The sequence below is a fragment of the Oryctolagus cuniculus genome, chromosome 9 (genome assembly GCF_964237555.1).
Source record: "Oryctolagus cuniculus chromosome 9, mOryCun1.1, whole genome shotgun sequence".
Classification (NCBI taxonomy): Eukaryota; Metazoa; Chordata; class Mammalia; order Lagomorpha; family Leporidae; genus Oryctolagus; species Oryctolagus cuniculus.
The window spans coordinates 111359034-111377693 of NC_091440.1; the positions used below are offsets into that span (position 1 = coordinate 111359034).

At 42.2% G+C, this 18660-nt stretch overlaps 1 protein-coding gene and 1 non-coding gene across 2 annotated transcripts in view; one reads left to right on the forward strand and one right to left on the reverse strand.

Annotated features, from left to right (window-relative positions):
- The window catches only part of GRIN2B (glutamate ionotropic receptor NMDA type subunit 2B), a gene marked incomplete at its 5' end in the record, with an annotated part of 515436 nt that overhangs the window by 100269 nt on the left and 396507 nt on the right, over positions 1-18660 (reverse strand).
- On the forward strand, positions 16681-16811 carry LOC127492218 (small nucleolar RNA SNORA9). Its single transcript, XR_007921378.1, has one exon. It is a non-coding gene; the product is annotated as a small nucleolar RNA SNORA9 (small nucleolar RNA).

An 18660-nucleotide genomic window follows, 5' to 3' on the forward strand; every position in this document is an offset into this window, starting at 1 on the left:
TCAAGTCCTGTCTCTACTGATTCCAGCTTCCTGCTCATGTATACCCTGGGAAGCAGCAGTAATGCAACTGGGTCTCTGCTGCCAATGTGGGAGACTTGGATGGAGCTCCTGGCTCCTAGCTCCAGCAGCCCCCAGATATGTGGGCATTTGGGAAGTGAACTAGCAGATGAGAGTTCTTTGTTTTTCTCAAAAAATAAATGAATTTTAAATGCTGATTCCAGGGCCCTATCCCAGGCCAATTATCTTGGAATCACTAAGCAGGAGAGTCTCAACAAAGCATTGCAGAAAGTCTCCCCAATCACACTAACGGGTACCAGAATAAAGAACCACTCATTTATGGCAACCTCTGTCCTTTAGTGGTGTGGGAAGGAGGGAATGCAGGTTGAGCAACCCAAATCTGAAAACTGAAAATCCCAAATCATTCAAAATCCAAATCATTTTGATTAATGATGCTCAGCTGGTAAAGTCTATGCAACTATTCCAAAATAAAAACAAAAACCTCCCCATTCTGAAACAATTCTGGTCCCAAGCATTTCAGAAAAGGGAAGTTCAACCTGTGCATTTGGAGAAGGAGAGGGATGCTGTGTGTCCAAGTGTGAGCTGACAATTCAATAAGTTGGCCTGAGCCACTGTGCTTTTTGTTCACAGCTTAAATCTACCTGGATGAGAAAGGAGCACCCACTGCTGGGCTCCTCCACCTTCAAAGGCATGCTCCCTGTGCATGTCTGCAGGTTACTTCATCAACAAGGAGTAAAGCCGAGAGGTTGGACCAGCGGTGTTCAAAGCATAGCCTCCAATCAGTAGTGTCAGCATCACTTGGGAACTCATTAGAAATGCAAATTCTTGGGGCCAGTGTTGTTGCACAGGGGGTTAAGCTGATGTATGTATGCCAGCATCCCAAAAAGGCACCAGTAGGAATCCTGGCTGCTCCATTTCCAATTCAGCTCCAGTTAATGCAACCGGGAAAGCAGCAGAAGATAGCCCATGTACTTGGGCCCCTGCTACCCATTGTGGGAACCAGGATAGAGTTCAATCCAGGGTGGTTTCATCCTGGTCCAGCCCTGGTCATTGTAGCCATTTAGGGAGTGAGCTAGCAGGTAGATTGACCTATCCCCCACCAACTCTACTTATCATATAAATAAATCTTAAAAGTGCAGATTTCAAGGCTCCACTCCAGTCCTACAAAATCAGCGACCATGGCGGGGTGGGATCCAGACACTGGGGTTTTTTGTTTGTTTGTGTTTTGTTTGTTTGTTTGTTTTGGACAGGCAGAGTGGACAGTGAGAGAGAGAGACAGAGAGAAAGGTCTTACTTTTCCGTTGGTTTACTCCCCAATGGCTGCTGTGGCCGGCACACCACGCTGATCCAAAGCCAGGAGCAAGGTGCCTCTCCTGGTCTCCCATGTGGGTGCAGGGCCCAAAGACTTGGGCCATCCTCCACTGCATTCCTGGGCCAGAGCAGAGAGCTGGACTGGAAGAGGAGCAACCGGGACAGAATCCGGCACCCTGACCGGGACTAGAACCCAGTGTGCCGGCGCTACAGGTGGAAGATTAATCTATTGAGCTGCAGCGCGGGCCCAGACACTGGGTTTTAACCTCACACTTGTCAGTGTTTGAAAACTACGAGTTTGTGTACTTACTCTTTGGTGACAGAGAGCAAAGTGGGAGACAATGCTGTGAAGTGTTCACAGAGATGCTAGCCCTGCGTCTGATGGTGAAGGATGTCAGGGGCTCCTTTGGAGTAATCAAGAACAGCAGACTGGAACACTCCCCTCTGCATGAGGGTTTTAAGCTTTGCCACACTTCACCTGCTGGACCTGTAGCCAGCTGGTGCCAATGTGATGTTTTTTGCCCACTCGAGAGATCTGATGCCAAACTGACAAAGTCCTGTTTTGAAGTTTTCATTTGTTCCTAAGATAGGGCTTATCTAGCTCTGTACCTTGTCTTAAATATTCCTATGCCAACTCTTGATTAGGTATTATAACAGATCATAAAAAAGATGCATGTATTAGTAAAAAGGATGATACCATTTTATTTGACTTTCAGAATATATTCATAACTCACACCAGTCAGGAACACAGCACCACCCCAAACCCACCCCCTCCTGTTTCTGAATCTCCCTTGGCTCGGGGCCCTTCTCAGCGCCTACGACACAGCTGCTGACAGGAGGAATGTGCCTAAATGATAGAAGAGTTGGGTCACAGCAGATAATCCATTTATGGATAATAAAAAATGTGTGTCACACTCCACCGACCATGTCAGTTCTGAGCTGCTACACATTAAGAACTCCTTCATACCCAAGATGATTTCAAAAGCCAAATGAAAAACCTGTGTGATTTGGCCATGTTCTAACTCACCCCAGAATAAAAGGTGAAAATAAACTCTGAGCAACAACTATTTACCAAATGGATGTTCAATCTCTGTCTGTGACCTTTTAGGGCAGTAAAGATTCTGCTTTTAAGAAGCCTGTAACCAAATGGAGAAGAAAGAAATACACATATTGAAAAATAGGTTATACCATCAGTGCCTTGGCTACGGTAGGCTAACTGGTTAACAAACAGTCTGTGAAATGTGTAATTCCAGCACAATAGAATTTCATTTCTTCTTCATGGAACCATATTGAGCTTGGCAGGGTAGCCTCCTCCATGCACTTATCTGGGGACTGGAGCCAATGGAGACTCTGCCATCTGCAATACGAGGCTTCCAAGGTCCCTAGGAGGTGTCTGCCCTCCAGCTAGCCAGAGACAAAAAAAAAAAACAAAAAACAAAAAACAATTGAGCTTGCAAGGGTTTGTATTTTATGGGCCAAGCCTTGAAGCGACACCTCTCACTTCTGCTCCATGGCCACTCCTAACTTTCAGAGAGGCTGGGAAATAGAGTCCAGCTGTGGTACCCAAAAAGGAGAGTAAACAAATTTTAACAATGGCTGAGAGTTTCTGACATTCTGGGCATGGTTGGAGAAAGCGTATGAATTAAACAGTTCTATTTCAATATGCTTCTCTTGTTTCATTGTTTCTCATGGTCAATGCATTACTTTTGCAAATGCTGAAGAGTCCATTATCTGAGCATATGGCTACTTCCTTGATTTTTCCTGAGCTGCAGGAACAATTGTTGGGATAGTCCACTCCAGTGATGAGTGTTATTGGAAGGCCATGGAAAAACACAGCAAAGAGGGGCAATAGTCTTCAACTGATGCTGCTTTGATCTTTTTCCTTCCTTTCATCCACTCAATCGCGTTTAACACCAATGCATGGAAACCACTTGGAAGTTGGCACGTGTTGAGAAGTGATGGATTTCACACAGGTGCTTGGGCTGACAGAGGGGCCAATAACACAGGACACCTGTTTGTTATTGGATTTAACAGGATGCTAATACTGAGCGGAGACTTTAAAACATAAAATGTGGAGGAATAAGGGGGGCAAATCTCTTTACACTGAGAGGATAAAAGGAGAGGCAGTTGGAAATAGAGTCAATTGTATTTTTCCTGTTTTCTTTACCTCAATACCTTGCTATCCATTTCCCAGACACCATTTTATTAGTTCAGGGTTCTGGGAGGAGCAGAGTAAGATGGAAAGGCAGCACACATCTGGACCTACAACCCCCCGCAGCTCTTCTGCAGAAGTAATTTTCTAATTGGCATCAATAGACACCAGTGTTGGCTGTTGCTGCTGGAAACATCAGCCATCCTCCTAAGCAGTAATCATAAGGTAGGATGTGAGCACAGAGGGAGCAGCAAATATGAGGGGACTTCAAAATGTTCATAGAAAAATGAAGTTAGAAGGTAAGTTGATTTTGGTGAAAATTTTTGGGGAATCCACATATAGTTTTCATAACATGCTTTTCTGTGACTATTTTGAAGACTATGCATGAATTTCAAAAAATTTTGTACTAAAACACACTTATGTTTTAAGCCCATTTTCCATGAACCAGTTGAAGTATACTTGTAGGTGAACCTGAGCCCAATAACTGGGTGCCCTGAATCCAGGCATTTGCGCACTTTGAGCAAGACATTCTGTTTCATTTATATAGTTAGCAGCAGTGAGGAAATGAGTGGCTGATGGAATTCTTGCACATTATGCTGAGAATTTACACCTCTGGCATCCACAGTACAGACTTAAGCTCAGGCTGAACTGATAGCTGCAATTAGAGTATAAGTTCTAGTTCTCTCATTCATTCAACACATATTATTATACAACTATAACAGCCCCACCAATACTCATGTTGTCAGTGGGGATTGAGAGGTTTTAAGGGGGTGGAGATTAATTCACCTGTGGCATTTGGATATGACAACTTTGGGAGACAATTAAGGTTAAATGAGGTCATAGAGGGTGATCCAATTGGACCATGGCTTTTTAAGACAAGGAGGTGAGAGCTGAGCTAGGATGCTCAGTCTCTCTTGCTTTCTAATGCCTTGTGCTGCATCAGGACCAGCAAGACAGACCTCAAACTTAGAATTCCAGGCTTCAAAACTGGGATAAAGTAAACTTCTTTTCATTATAAATTACCCAGTCAGTAGTATTCAGCTATAGCAACCAGAAAATGATTACAACTACAACTGTCAGGAGGCAGACACTTTGCCAGGTGCTGGGGATAGTGATGATAAACTAATTGTTGCCCTCCAGTTTACACCCTAGTGAGAGAGAAAGATAATAAGCTAATATATAGTCATGTATCTCTCAATGATGGGTATATGTTCTGACAAAGGCAGACTTAGGTGAATTCATCACTGTGGAAACATCATGGGGAGTACTTGTTCAAACTAACACAGTTACAACACCATGAGGTGACATAATCTTACAGCACCATCCTAGTGTCTATGATTACCATTGACTGCAAAAGTCATTATGTGCCGCATGAGTGAGTAGTAAGACGCTGGTGAGAGAAAGCTGCTATTAGCATAAAGATGGCAAAGAGGGTGGCATTTGATGAGATTTACACAGGGTGGCCAGGGATGTCCTCTCGACAGAGGTGACATTTGATCAGAGTTTGGAATAAAGTGAGAGTCACGTGACTATCTGAAAGAAAAGGGTTTCAGGCAGAAGAGGCTACAAGAGCAGTGAGGCCTTGCTTGGAGTGTTTCAGGGTTAGTAAGCTTGGTTAGTCTGACTGGAACCAGGGGACCCAGTAGAAGAGTGACAGGAAATCAGTCTGGTGAGGGAAGGAGGAGCCATCAGACTGTAGAGGTCGTAGTATATCTTTGGACATTCTGTGTTTGATAGAAAGTCATTACAGAGTTTTGAGCAAATAACTGGTATGAATTTTTATGTCTCTAAAGAACCACTTTGGCTGATACCTAGAGAACTGACTATGGGAAGCAAGAGTGAATGCAGAAGACAAGTGAGGAGGTGAAGGACACATTCATGATCACAATGGCAACAGAGTGGGAACTGGTCAGCTTCAGGGTATGTGTGGAAGGTAGAGATACCCATCTGTTGATGAATTTTATATTGGATGGTGAGAAAGACAGGAATCAAAACGGCACTGAGGTTTAAGGCCCAAGCAAATGAATGGTGATGTCATTGAGAAAGATCCTATACAGAACAGGCATTAGCTGAGGCCAACATAGACCTTGAACTAGATGGCCTAATATCAATGCCTGAATGTGTTATGTATTGTTTAGGAACTATGTTACCTCAAGCAAGTAATCTTTGAATGCCTCTTTACAGGGGTCTTCAAAAATTTAATGGAAACCATATATAATGAAAAATCTATGCATGCATTTAAAACAATGTTTGCACCAAAATAAACATATTTTAATTCCATTTTCCATGAACTTTCTGAAGCATGCTTGTATCACAGTTTCATCCTCTGTGAAGTGGTGGCTACCAATAATACTTCAGAAATTGTTCTGAAGACTAAGTTGATAACTATAAGCATTTGGCACAGTATCTGGAGTATAGGGAGCTCTCAATAAATACTGACTAAAATAAGAAATATGAGGGTGGAAACAGACTTTCAGGAAAAAAATCATCAGCTTTATTTGGGGCAAGGTAAGTTTGAGATTCCTTTCATATATTCCAGAAAAAGCATTAGTAAGCAGCAGGTAAGCCCAAGACCTAGGGTTTCAGGAGAGAGTGCCAGACTAGAGATACACATCTGGGAGATATGGACCTAGAAAAGATTTTATTAGTAGAGCAATCAAGAAATTCAGGCAATGCAAAAGAAATTACATAGGTTATGAAAGCTAAAAAGATTGCTCAGCCATAGAAAAGAATGAAATCCTGACTTTTGCAATGAAATGGATGTGCTATGTGAAATAAGCCAGATTCAGCAAGATTATCATCATATGTTATCTCTAATTTGTGGAAGTGAATATATAGAGTATAAAAATGTGTGGATGTCATATAATTTGGCATACAGTTTTATAAATTGCTTCAAAGACTTATACCATGCTCATGAGCTCATGACAATACACTCTTCGTTAGCCACATTAAGATTACTGTCATGAATCCCTTACTTTGTGATATTAAAATCCCTGTTTGTAAGAAAAGACAGTATATAAATGTACATATATAGTGTCTACATATCAAGCATACAACAAAATTTTAAAAAACTGTTACATTTTAAAACTAGAAGAAACTTAAAGAGGTAGGGTTGCAGTGTGCAAGAAGAGAAACTAATCCAGATTTGGGACACTCAGGTTTAAGTTGAAATAAGAATGATGGGCCTTTGTTCATAATTATATTCACTGCTCCCCATTTGTATAACTTTAGTCATAACATTCATGGCTGCTATTGAAAATTAGCTAAGTACCTATGTACATTTCTTGAAGAAAAATGGGACTTGGCCTAAATTTTTAAGTGTGGTATTCCATACACAGTAAAGATTTGACATCTACCAGCACATGGAAATGTCACAATTCCCAAACAGTTTGCATTGGCAGCTAGACATGGTTCATTAGCTGACTCAGCGTTTTCTCACCATGAAGACAATCATCACACCACAGGGACTTCCTAAAGCTAACAAATTATTATCTTTGGTAACTTTAGAGTAAACAGGACCCTGAGGAAACTATTCCCTAGATTTCTTGCCTGGTAGGGACATTAGACCCTTCATACTTACAGAGAAGCTGCATGTGTTAAGAAGCTTATTCAAATACTTCACCAACTCTATTTCAGCCCACTAAATTGTTTATCTTCCACTTTGTGTAGGTCATCAGCAAATCATTTCACTAAGTTAAACAGAGCTAAGAGTTCAGCCAAAATAGCATTACTGACTTGTAATATGAGTCCATGTCTGAGTGGCAAGAGGAGCTTCAAAAACACAAGTTTGGTTTCCTCCTGAAGTGGAAAGCAAGGTTTCTATTCCTCAGAAAGACCTGCTGTCATCTGTCACCCAGATGGTGGCAGTTATGCACTTCTTGACCTGTACCAAAGAGGAAGTAAGAGAAAACAGAGACACAAAGTCTGGGCAAAAGCTGGTCTCCAAAGGCTTAAGTGCACAAGAGGTGACCTCCCAGGCAAGGACACCTTCCCTGGCCCTGTTTTTTACATTAATGGTTCATAAGGTAACTCAATGGAAAGTATTGTAAGAGACTAGCCCAAGGTATCCCACAGTACCTGGAAATGACTCAAGGGACTTTAAGCTCAATAATTTCTTTTTTCTTTCAAGAAGTAAACAAATGCCAAGATATGTCCATATGCAGAAGTACCTGCTGAATGAGTATGAATGGACACACACATGCTGGCAGGTGGCGGGGAGTTACTGGTAGAGGCAACCACTGACCACTATCCTTGACTACAGAACCTAACACCAGGGTGAGCAATACTCTCCAAAGTTAGAGCTGGGCTGCAGAGTGTTCACTCTGAACCTTGGTCAAAAACTCAAAAAAGGATCTCTTTACTTGCAAGGTGAACACTTTCAGTTAAATGCAAATCCAGTGCCTCTCCATTTTTAACTTAAATTTCAAAATGGTCCTGTCTTAAAAATGTAGATATTAGATGCATACATCAGCCTTAAGCACTCAAGAACTACTTGGCAAATGGGGGAGGAGGAAGCATCTGATAGTTTCTATTTTCCAGAAAACAGTGTATTCCTGATTACCTCAGTATGGCAAGCTCTACTGTGTTCCAAACTACAGAGATGTAATGGACCTACATTTTCTGGTTATTACCCCCACTTCTTACCACAATTACCCTACTCCTGGCTCCCCTCTGTATGATGACCCATGATGAAAATCAGGCCCTTTATGAGCCTTTGTTGTGCCCCATGGGAAGGAAGAAAGAAATGAATGATAATGTTTATGAAATACCTCCTATCTCTCAAGCCCCGAGGAAGGCTACTTACCAGAAAGATAAGTTATTTTTTTTCTCTATTTTACTGGGGAGGGAACTGGTGTTCAAAATTTTGAGTAACCTTCCCAAGGTCACTGAGCTAATATTCATAAGCAGTAATGTTAAAATTCAAACTGCTATTGTCTCCCAAAAGCAATATTCTTTGTGTAGAAGTTAGTCTGGTTAGGATCACGGCCATCCTACTAAGGATCCCAGAAGAATTTCAGTAGTAATCTTCTTGATTCACTGACTGTGGCAACCAGTCCGATGCAGCCACTAGTACCAGGCAGCACCTTGGACAGATCATAAAAATAAAAAGATTCTGCAGTGGTAGAAGCAGCAGTAAAAGCAGCCACAGCCTTCGTAGACACTGGAGAGGTTGGCTCTAATACCCGATAAATCCTGCTGTTTCCAGCAGTCACTGTGTTAATAGCTTTTTCATACCTGAAAACCATTAAGAGGTCACTTCTCAATGTTCAATGTCCCATTACCTTTGAGGTTGTCACATGTGTTCTGTTCACTGCCCTTTTAATCATCCTCTTGCTTCCAAAAGACATTTACAAGATTCTTTTTCACTCCTGTAAATTCTGCAGTTCTCAACAGGACCAGTACTCAAGAAAGATTGGAAAAGTACAGTGTGTCATGGAAAGCGGAGGTCCTGCTCAATGCTCAGGAGGCTCTGATCAGAGCACACCGTGCGCTCTGCTGGGGATTCACACTTCCTTTCCTTCTCTTTACTGCAGCTTTGATCTCCTCTACTTCTTACCTGTGTCTTCCTATCATTGCACCTTCTTTGCTTTTCACCTTTCTGTAGTCATCATCTCTTTTCATCTTTTTCTTTCTCCCTCCTTTTCATTTCTTAAGTGCCCCAATTTTTACCTTTGTTTTCTCTACCTTTTATACTTTATCTTTTCTTCCTCTCTTACGGTTTTAGAGGCAAATTAGTTCAAGTGAAAAAACTCAGGTGTTGAAGTCACATCAACTTGGTTCAAACACTGGTTTTTCCACATACTGTGCCCTTGGACAAGTGACCTTCCTGTCCCCTCTTAGTCTGATCACCTGTAAAATGGAGATATGAACTACATTTGCATGTACATGTGAATACTAAATGAAGTAGGCTGTGTAAGGACTGTTAGGACTGATTAGAAGTAGGACATTAATATTCAGAAATGATAGACAAATCTTCTGTCTGTCCTTTTTGTCCTGCTGTCATTAATCCTACTTTCTCCTACACATTAGTATGATATTCTCTTTGTCACTCCCTGACTCAGCATCTGACTTTTAATAAAGTTCATGGGAATGCATATTATACAAAAAACTGCCATGGATTTCAAAAATTTTTCCACCAAAAATAAACATATATCTTTGTTCCATTGTTTGAAGACACCTCCCCCATCCTTTCATTTTGGCTGGATTCTCTCCTTGGCCCTCAGTTCTCTATTGTAAGTCCATGTTTCAGCACAAATAATCATTACAGAATGTTGAGTATTGACAGAATGTTCAAGCATCTCAGTGCCATGATGACTTTAAAGCACTTGAATAACAACAAAATCAAATACTTCTGGACCACTCTGAACCATCTATTAAGAATGAGAAGCTTAGGGTCAAGAAATAGCTATGTTTCTGTGTTTTTTTTAGGAACCAAATGTTTGACTGACAGAGTCTACCTAGTGAATAGGTTGAGTAGATAAGGTCACACTCTTTCCCAACTCAGGTAGTCAGAAAACAGTGAAGTTTTTGTTGATTGGAACTTTTTTTAATTTGTGAGTAACACTAACCACTAGCTCTTACACTAAATAAGTTGCTTTTTGGTGGACACAATTTTATTGTCAGGAGAACAATTTAGGGAATAAATTTCCCAAAAACTTCAGTATCATAGTTCTCCTTTTCAGAAAACACAGGACTCACGATATAGACATCAACTTGCACTGTGCAAATGCTGACCCCTGCTACATAACAACACCTTGTTAACTTGAGGCTAATCCACCTATCTTTTGTTAACTCCTAGCCTGACCTGCCATTTTCATGTCTCCAATTTTTCCTGTCTTTATTTTCTCTGAGTTGTTGACTTCCTTTTGCCCTTGTCTTTACTGAACTTCATTCTGTTAGTTTCTGATTACTTGTCTAATTTGTTGAGGTCATTTCCAATTCTAATCGCATCCCCCAAGGCTTTAGCCTCCACTTGAAATTCAGTCTCGTCTATAGAATTAATGAGCATGCTGTTGTGGTACCCAAGCCATTGGTGACAATCTTAACTAGAGATGGGTTCAGGACGGAGCCCTGTGCAGCACCATTGTTATGAGCTTTCTTGTCAAGAGAAATGTCTGGGCAGGTGCTTTAATGAAGTTTAGTTTAGAAAATGTAATCCATGGCCAGCACCGTGGCTTACTAGGCTAATCCTCCGCCTGCATGAGCCATGGCGCCAGCACACTGGGTTCTAGTTCTGGTTGGGGTGCCGGATTCTGCTCCGGTTGCTCCTCTTCCAGTCCAGCTCTCTGCTGTGGCCCTAGAAGGCAGTGGAGGATGGCCCAAGTGCTTGGGCCCTGTACCCGCATGGGAGACCAGGAAAAAGCACCTGGCTCCTGGTTTTGGATCCACGTGGCGCACCAGCCATGGCAGCCATTTGCGGAGTGAACCAATGGAAGGAAGACCTTTCTCTGTCTCTCTCTCTCTCACTGTCTAATTCTGCCTGTAAAAAAAAAAAAAATGTAAGCCTTTCTCTTTAGAATCTGGGGTTACTCAGGTAGAAGTTGTGACACTTTGGGGAATTTAAAGTTGTATTCTCATACAAGTGAAATGAAATCATCACAATTGTTGTTCAGAGCCTATCTTTCTTTACCAAATCTCATTATTTGGAATATAAAAGGCAGTACCTAGTCCACTGTTCTATGTTGGAACTCACTCATGTCTGCTCTGCCGAGGGAGTGCTTGGCAGGAGGACAAAGCCCCTGATTTGGGTTCCACCTCTGCCCTTCAGTATATGACCTTGGGCGATTTACCTAGCCTTTCCCAGCTTAGACCTTATCCTCATCAGCATAAGAATGGTTTGGGTCAAATGAACATGAATGCGCCTTCCAGATACAAGAGGCTGAATTCTGTCTTAATTAGTGGCCTAATTATTTTTAGTGACAAATTACTACATGTATTCTTTGATTATAAGCTTTACCATGACACTTACTTTAATAACTGTGAACACATTTAAGAAGCAAAGGTTACACTAGCTTTGCATAGTGTCTAGAATATATCTGCTCCAAAATGCATGTTTATTTGCTTACATGGATGTATTCCTTCCCCACAGCTTCTTAGATATATGAATCCCAGTTACTTATAAGATGTTTAGATGGCTGTCATTTCCTTATTATCCTTGACTACCAATATTTCATTTCAGAATTCTCACTTAAAAATGAAGAAACTGAAGCCTAATCTGGTTTGGTAACTGCTCAGAGTCATGGAGTTTGCATGTAGCAGAGCTGGGGCTTGACGTTGGGTTTCTCTTTCCATATGGTATGATTCCTTTGGCACCTGATTTACTGTTCAAACTCAGACTATGCTACAGAAAAAAAAACTATCAATTCTAGCAGCAATCAATTTAAGTGCCTCACTACACAATGGAAGAGTATCTCTTTCTCACCAATGAAATGACTGAACTCAATCCCTCTAGATTGGTTATCCTAAATTTTCTTACACTGGAGATCAATAAATAATTTTCTTTAGGGAAACTATAAAGAATGTTTTCTAAATGGTACAAGGGTAACTCAAAAAGTTCATGGAAAATATCTATTATGAAAAAACTGCATAAATTTCAAAATTTTCTGCATTAAAATAATCTTTTAATTCAATTTTTATAAATTTTTAAATAACTTTGCTATTTGAGAGACAGATAGAGAACTCTTCCTCACTAGTTTACTCCCCAAATACCTGCAAAGGCTGGGACTGGGCTAGGTTGAAGCTGGATCTCCCAGGTGGGTGGCAGGGACCCAATCATTTCAGCAATCATCCCTGATATCTCCCAATATGTGAATTAAAATGGACCAGATCCAGGAACCAAAGTCAGGATTCAAACCCTGGCACTCCTGTATGGGACATGGGTACCCTCACCAATGTCTTAACCACTAGGCCAAAAGTCCACCCCCACAGAAACCTTTTGAAATCCCTCATATTTGTCTCTACCTCTGGAAAATAGTGATTTTTAAAAAGTGAAATTTTTGATACTAATTTCTTCACAGACTCAATTCCTTCTTCCGGTACTTACAAATCCTTCTTTTTTCTCCCCCACAACTTAATATTTCACTTCCTTGGGACTGAATTAGGCCTCCAGGTAGGAGCTCCCTGAACACTTCGCACCTGAAAGTCACTGATGGCTTTGATTTTCTTGAATTTTCCTGCAAGACAATTTCTATATAAATAAATGTTTAAATAAATGTTTCCATATAAATAAATGTTTAAAGTAGGGAAATCTAATCACCTAGTTGTGAAATCTGAGGAAGAGTAAAGTGAAAGAGATGGATTCGAAAGGAATGATGGGAAGAAGCTCAGCATTGTTTTACCTCAGAAATGTGTATTGTTCTAGCCATTCACCTCAAGACACTGAAAGATTTTTTTTTTTATTCCTCAGATAGTGGTCACTGGTTAAAAATGGAATAGTCTGCAAAAGTTGCTGCATGGCACAGAAGCCCAGTGCATGCTGCAGCAGGAAGTCACGGGGGTTTAATGATGCAAAGTGCCTCTCTCTGTGCAACTACAAAAAGCAGATTCAAAGACATGCACCTCATGTTTCTAATGACAGGCTCTGGACAGAAGTATCTGCCCCCTCTTTGCCAGTCTCTTTCTTTATCACCCATTTGACTTCTCTTCCTTAAGTTTCTCAGAACATCTGCCTCAGTGTGTCCCTCACCTGGAAGAGAGGAAGGCATCACTCATTTCCCATGTTTTCTATGGATTAGCTCATTGGGTCTTCATCGCTACTGCATGTGGATGCATCCTAAGGTGACCCTGGTGAGTTACACTACCTTGTGTCCTTCCCTCCCTTGCCATGCTTCTAACCAACAGGACACGACAAAGGCGACAGGATATCACTGCCTCGATTAGGCTAGATTTTAATGGCAAAGGTGATGTGTTGTCACTTCCTATGATTGTGTTATATAAGGTTTCTTAATGGACTGGAGAGAGAGATTCCCCAGCTGGCCTTGAAGAAGCAGAAAGCCCCGGTGTCAATGGTCTATGGAAAGGGCTACACGGCAGGGAGCTTCTACAAGCTGAGGGTGCCTCCAGCCAGCCTGAAGTGGGAACCTTAATCACATCCTGCAAAGCAGCAGCACAGGGGTGCAAGTAGATGGTTTTGTACCACGTATGCAGATGAGAGGTCTGCAGGGCCACCATTTGGCAGCTTTGTAGGCTTTTACCCCAGGTAGAAGATCACCTATAGACACGTCTGGACCTCTGACCCCCAGACACTGACTGTGTGCTGTTTGTAGGAATTTGCTATGCAGTCATGGAAAACCAGTATGATTGTTATCTTTATCTTATAGAGGAGAAATGTAAGCTTTGTAGATCTTAAGTGTGGGAACTTAAGTCATTTTATTCAAGGTTGCACAACCAGCAAGGGACTGTACTCATATTTAAACCCGGGTCTTCCTAAAGGCTTAAGGTCAAATGCTCTCCAACACACCAAGTTGCCTTCCCACACTCCCTTCTCATTAACTGCCATTACTGACTGACTTTGGCCACATATGGGTCAGGAAATGACCTCTGCAGTTATGAACCAGTTGTGCATGTGATCTCGAAGTTAGACCTGAAAGATGGGGAAGTAACTGTCCTCTCCCTTTGCCCTTCTCCCTGGCTTTCTTGGGAAGGGAGGCTGCTCACTTCTCACCCCTGACCAAGTAGAGGGAGGGCAGAAGGGGCCGAGAAGAATGAAGGGGGCTGCCTAACACAGAAGAGAGGTTCATAGCGACTCACAGGGGGAATTACATGGATGTCCTATAAAAGAGAGTAGTTCCTCACAGGAGAAAGCTCTGAGGGTCACACTAATGAGCCTCTCACCAGGAATATCCCGATGGCAGGGGCCCATGAATAAGTTTCCATGCTTTGGGTTAATGCCTGGTCACAAAGAATCCCGCAGCTTCGCTTCAATATCATCAGTTTGGGTTGATTGAAAGAATGCTGGCAGTGGGCTGATTCTGAGGAGTCGAGGAGTATTGGTTCAGAAATGTAAGGGCCTGTTTGTTTGATGTGGATAGTAAAGGCTGAAATTTCATTGGTTAGGCTTGGCTGGATTTGTCAGCAGTTGGGCTGAATTGGACTGTATTTTATATGTACTTCAGTTAAATTACTGGAACAGTAATAAACTAGGTGTATCAAAATTCTGACATGCCAAATTACATGGGAGCATATTGGGAATGATCTAAGCCCCAGCTCTATCTAGTCCATCACAGTGCTCAAAGCACAGTTCTAGCAAGAGTTCATCAAATTGTTGAGAGCCAGTTCTTCACCAGGCCAAGGGCTGAGAGCCACGAGAGAAACAGCAATCAGAGACAGCCTTCGTCCTCCCAGGATCTACAATCCAGCAGGACAGAGAAGCACATGCCTCAATAACTAAACAATATCCCAGACATTTTGAATTTGCCTCTTTGGAGCCAGAAATGGTGAAGATTACAGTCAGCCCCAGTGGTGATACAGGCAATTAGGTGACACCAAGTCACTCCAAAGACCAGGCAACAGGTGAGAAAGGCCTAAGGGACAAGTTGCCATGTGCTATAAGAATTCCTGGAATTTCAGATCCCCTCCCACAGTGTCTCCTTTGATCAAAGACTTTATTGCAACAAACTTGGATGACACCAGGCAGAGTCCAGCTGAAAGGAAGATGAGGCTGATGAACATTTCTGGATTTCATTATCTTCACCTCCTAAGAAAAGGAGCCTCACAGGCAGCGCAGAATGAGGACTTCAGAATATGGACAGCCAATCCCTTCCTTGTGATCTAGTTAAAGAAAACTAATTCTCTGCTTAATTAAATGCCAAAGATGCACAGGAGCTAGAGGATCTTTATTGTTACATCTCATTGAGAGTTCAGTGTCTTCTTTAACTTATGAGGATATTGGTTGGTTATTTATTTATTTATTTATTTTTGACAGGCAGAGTGGGCAGTGAGAGAGAGAGACAGAGAGAAAGGTCTTCCTTTTCCGTTGGTTCACCCCCTGCCAATGGCCGCTGTGGCTGGCATGCTGCGGCCGGCACACCGCCCTGAACCAAAGCCAGGAGCCAGGTGCTTCTCCTGGTCTCCCATGCGGGTGCAGGGCATTCCCGGGCCACAGCAGAAAGCTGGACTGGAAGAGGAGCAACCGGGACAGAATCCGGTGCCCTGACCGGGACTAGAACCCGGTGTGCCGGTGCTGCAGGTGGAGGATTAGCCTATTTAGTAGCGGTGCCAGCCTGAGGATATTGGTTTTAACAAATACTGGGTGTGTGGTTGACATCACAAGGGAGGGAAGCAAAAGAGGCATAAGAAGAAATAATCTGAAGAACACTGCACTCTAGACAAAAACACTGGCTCTGACTGCAGACTGGTTTGAACCAGGACTCTTCCAACAATTTAACTGTGCAATCTTGGGCAAGTTACTCATTATCTCTAAGGTCAGTTTCCTTGTTTGGAGGAGATAACATTACTGACCTTGCAAGGGGTTGATTAGTTAAGCAAAATAGTGCATGTGAAGCTTGTAGCATCAAGGTGTGCATAGAGTGGATGTGCAGTATTTTTTGAAGGAAAGAATGAGGGCAGGAATGCACATGGAGAAGACAGAAAATGGGAGGAAGAGGAGGACTTAGCTTTTCGTTTACTGCCTTGTTATCCTTATTTTAGGTTTTCCTCTGAAATTTCTCTGATTTATCTCCCTTCCTTATTCACCATCAATGCTCTGTTAGCAAGAGGCCACCTGGTGTTGAGACCTGACCTGATTGGTCCTGGTTTCCATGGGCAAGACCATGGGATTAGAGGTGTTTAGTGGGGAAAAAATATCTTGATAAAATACATTTGGAAAGATACCATGGCAGAATTAAATAATCTTCTTTGCTGTAAAAATTTAGATGACAAGTAGGTAGCATCTTTCAGGTTAACTTGACAGGAGACAGTCTTTTCACAGATCACAGGAGGCTAGGGCTCCATGGAATACCAGTCTGAGAAATATGTACTTGTACCAAGGGAGCATACCAGTATTTACCAGACTGTCTTGTTGAGGGAAAAAGGTCCCTAAAATAGCCAATTGGGAAAATAATAACAAAGAAGAATCCCATTTTCCCAATCAACTAAGCAGTATACACTTGTAATAATCAGTCTAATATCATGCCCTCTCTTTTCTTATTTGTAAAACAAGGGATTGGTTATAAGAGAATGTTTTAAATAGTTCACAGAGACGGCAAGCCTCCAGCATGGTTGGGTCTGCTGTGACCCTGTGCATTCCTACAATACTTGTCAGAAGTTTTGAAATGGTTTGAGGCCTTGCCCTGCTCCATCCAGTGTAAGGTTATAGAACTTTCAGACAACTGGGAGAAAAAAAGAGAAAAAAAAGAAAAAGGAAAAAGAAAAAAAATAGTTCACAGAGAAACGAAACTATAAGTTTACTGTGGTGCAAAATACTTAAAATCCATGCATAGTTCGTTTTTTTTTTTTTTTTTTTTTTTTTTTTTGACGGGCAGAGTTAGACAGACAGTGAGAGATAGAGAGAGAAAGGTCTTCCCTCCATTGGTTCACCCCCCAAAATGGCTGTTACGGCTGGTGCGTGCCGATCTGAAGCCAGGACCCAGGTGCCTCCTCCTGGTCTCCCACACGGGTGCAGGACCCAAGCACCTGGGCCATCCTCCACTGCCCTCCCGGGCCACAGCAGAGAGCTGGACTGGAAGAGGAGCAACTGGACAGAATCCGGCGCCCCAACTGAGACTAGAACCCAGGGTGCTAGCGCCACAAGTGAAGGATTAGCCAAGTGAGCTGCAGCACCAGCTAGCACAGTTCTTTCATAATATGCATTTTCATGAACTTTAAGACTGCTCATATACATGGATTTCAAAAATTTTGGTGGGGCTGGTGCTGTGGTGTAGTGGGTAAAGCTGCTGACCTCTGTGCCAGCATCTCATATCAATGTGGGTTAGAATCCTGGCTGCTTCACTTCTAATCCAGCTTTCTTACATGGCCTGGGAAAGCAGCAGAAGATGGCCCAAGTCTTTGGGCCCCTGCACCCACATGGGAGACCCAGAAGAGTCTCCTGGCTCTGGATTGGCTCAGCTCCAGCCATTGCAGCCATTTGGGGAGTGAACCAGTGGATCGAAGATGTATCGATCAGTCTCTCTCTCTGCCTCTGTGTAACTCTGCCTTTCAAATGAAATAAATGAATCTTTAAAAAATTTGGCAGGCGCCAAGATAAGCTTATTTCTATGAACTTTCTGAAATATTCTTGTGTCTATTCTAAGTACGCTTTTTGCTCTAACAGTTTAACATTTCTGTGTGGACATGAATTACATGAATAACAGTTCACACACCACTATGGCCCTTCTAGATAATCAGCCATTAACAGTACTAAAGACTTTCAGTGGTGTATACTGAGCACCCACTGAATGCCGTACTCTGTGATAGATGCTCTGCACTCTTCAGGTCCTTTCCCTTGATTGTTACTACAAGAGCTATACTCAGGAACAAAGCAGAAATAGAAAGAAATTGCTGTGGCCCACAGTTCAGGCCCTCCGGAGTCTAGCTACTTTTCTATTTTCCATTTCCCACTAATCCTACACTAACCCTGGGCTCTCACTCCTTCCACTCCACCATGTGGAAGCTCCACTCCTGTTAAGCTGCTCTGTGTGTCTTATCATGCCAGCCACATGCTCCCTTCCTTCTTCCACAGCATTATCTTGCCTGCCTCCACCTCTGTCAATGTGAATGCTGTTCTTCCTCAGACACCTGTCAGATCATAAGAAGTTTTCCCTAACCTCCTAGGAGGGACTCTATCCTACTCCAATAAAATTCAATGGATCTTAATGTACACACTGTCATTGAGATGTTAGAAAATTCCCTTTACATGTGTGTTGATTTACCTCTCCTATGAAGCCTTAAAAGAAAGAGATTCCCATCTACCAGGCATCCTTCCTATACTGTGGAGTTCTGAACAAGGAGTTAGATTCCATTAGCATCAGTTGGAAAATATGGGGAAATTGACACTTCATTTAGTTCAGTAACTCCCAACCTACTTTTTCAATGAGGTTTTCCTTAGCTCCCTTATCTAAAATTTTAACACCTTGCACAATGTTGTGTACCTCCCTCCTTGCTTTATTGTATGTCTTTAGCACTTACTCTAGCTAACACTCTGTATAATTTACTTATATATAGCTTCTTCTTTTTCCCAGCTA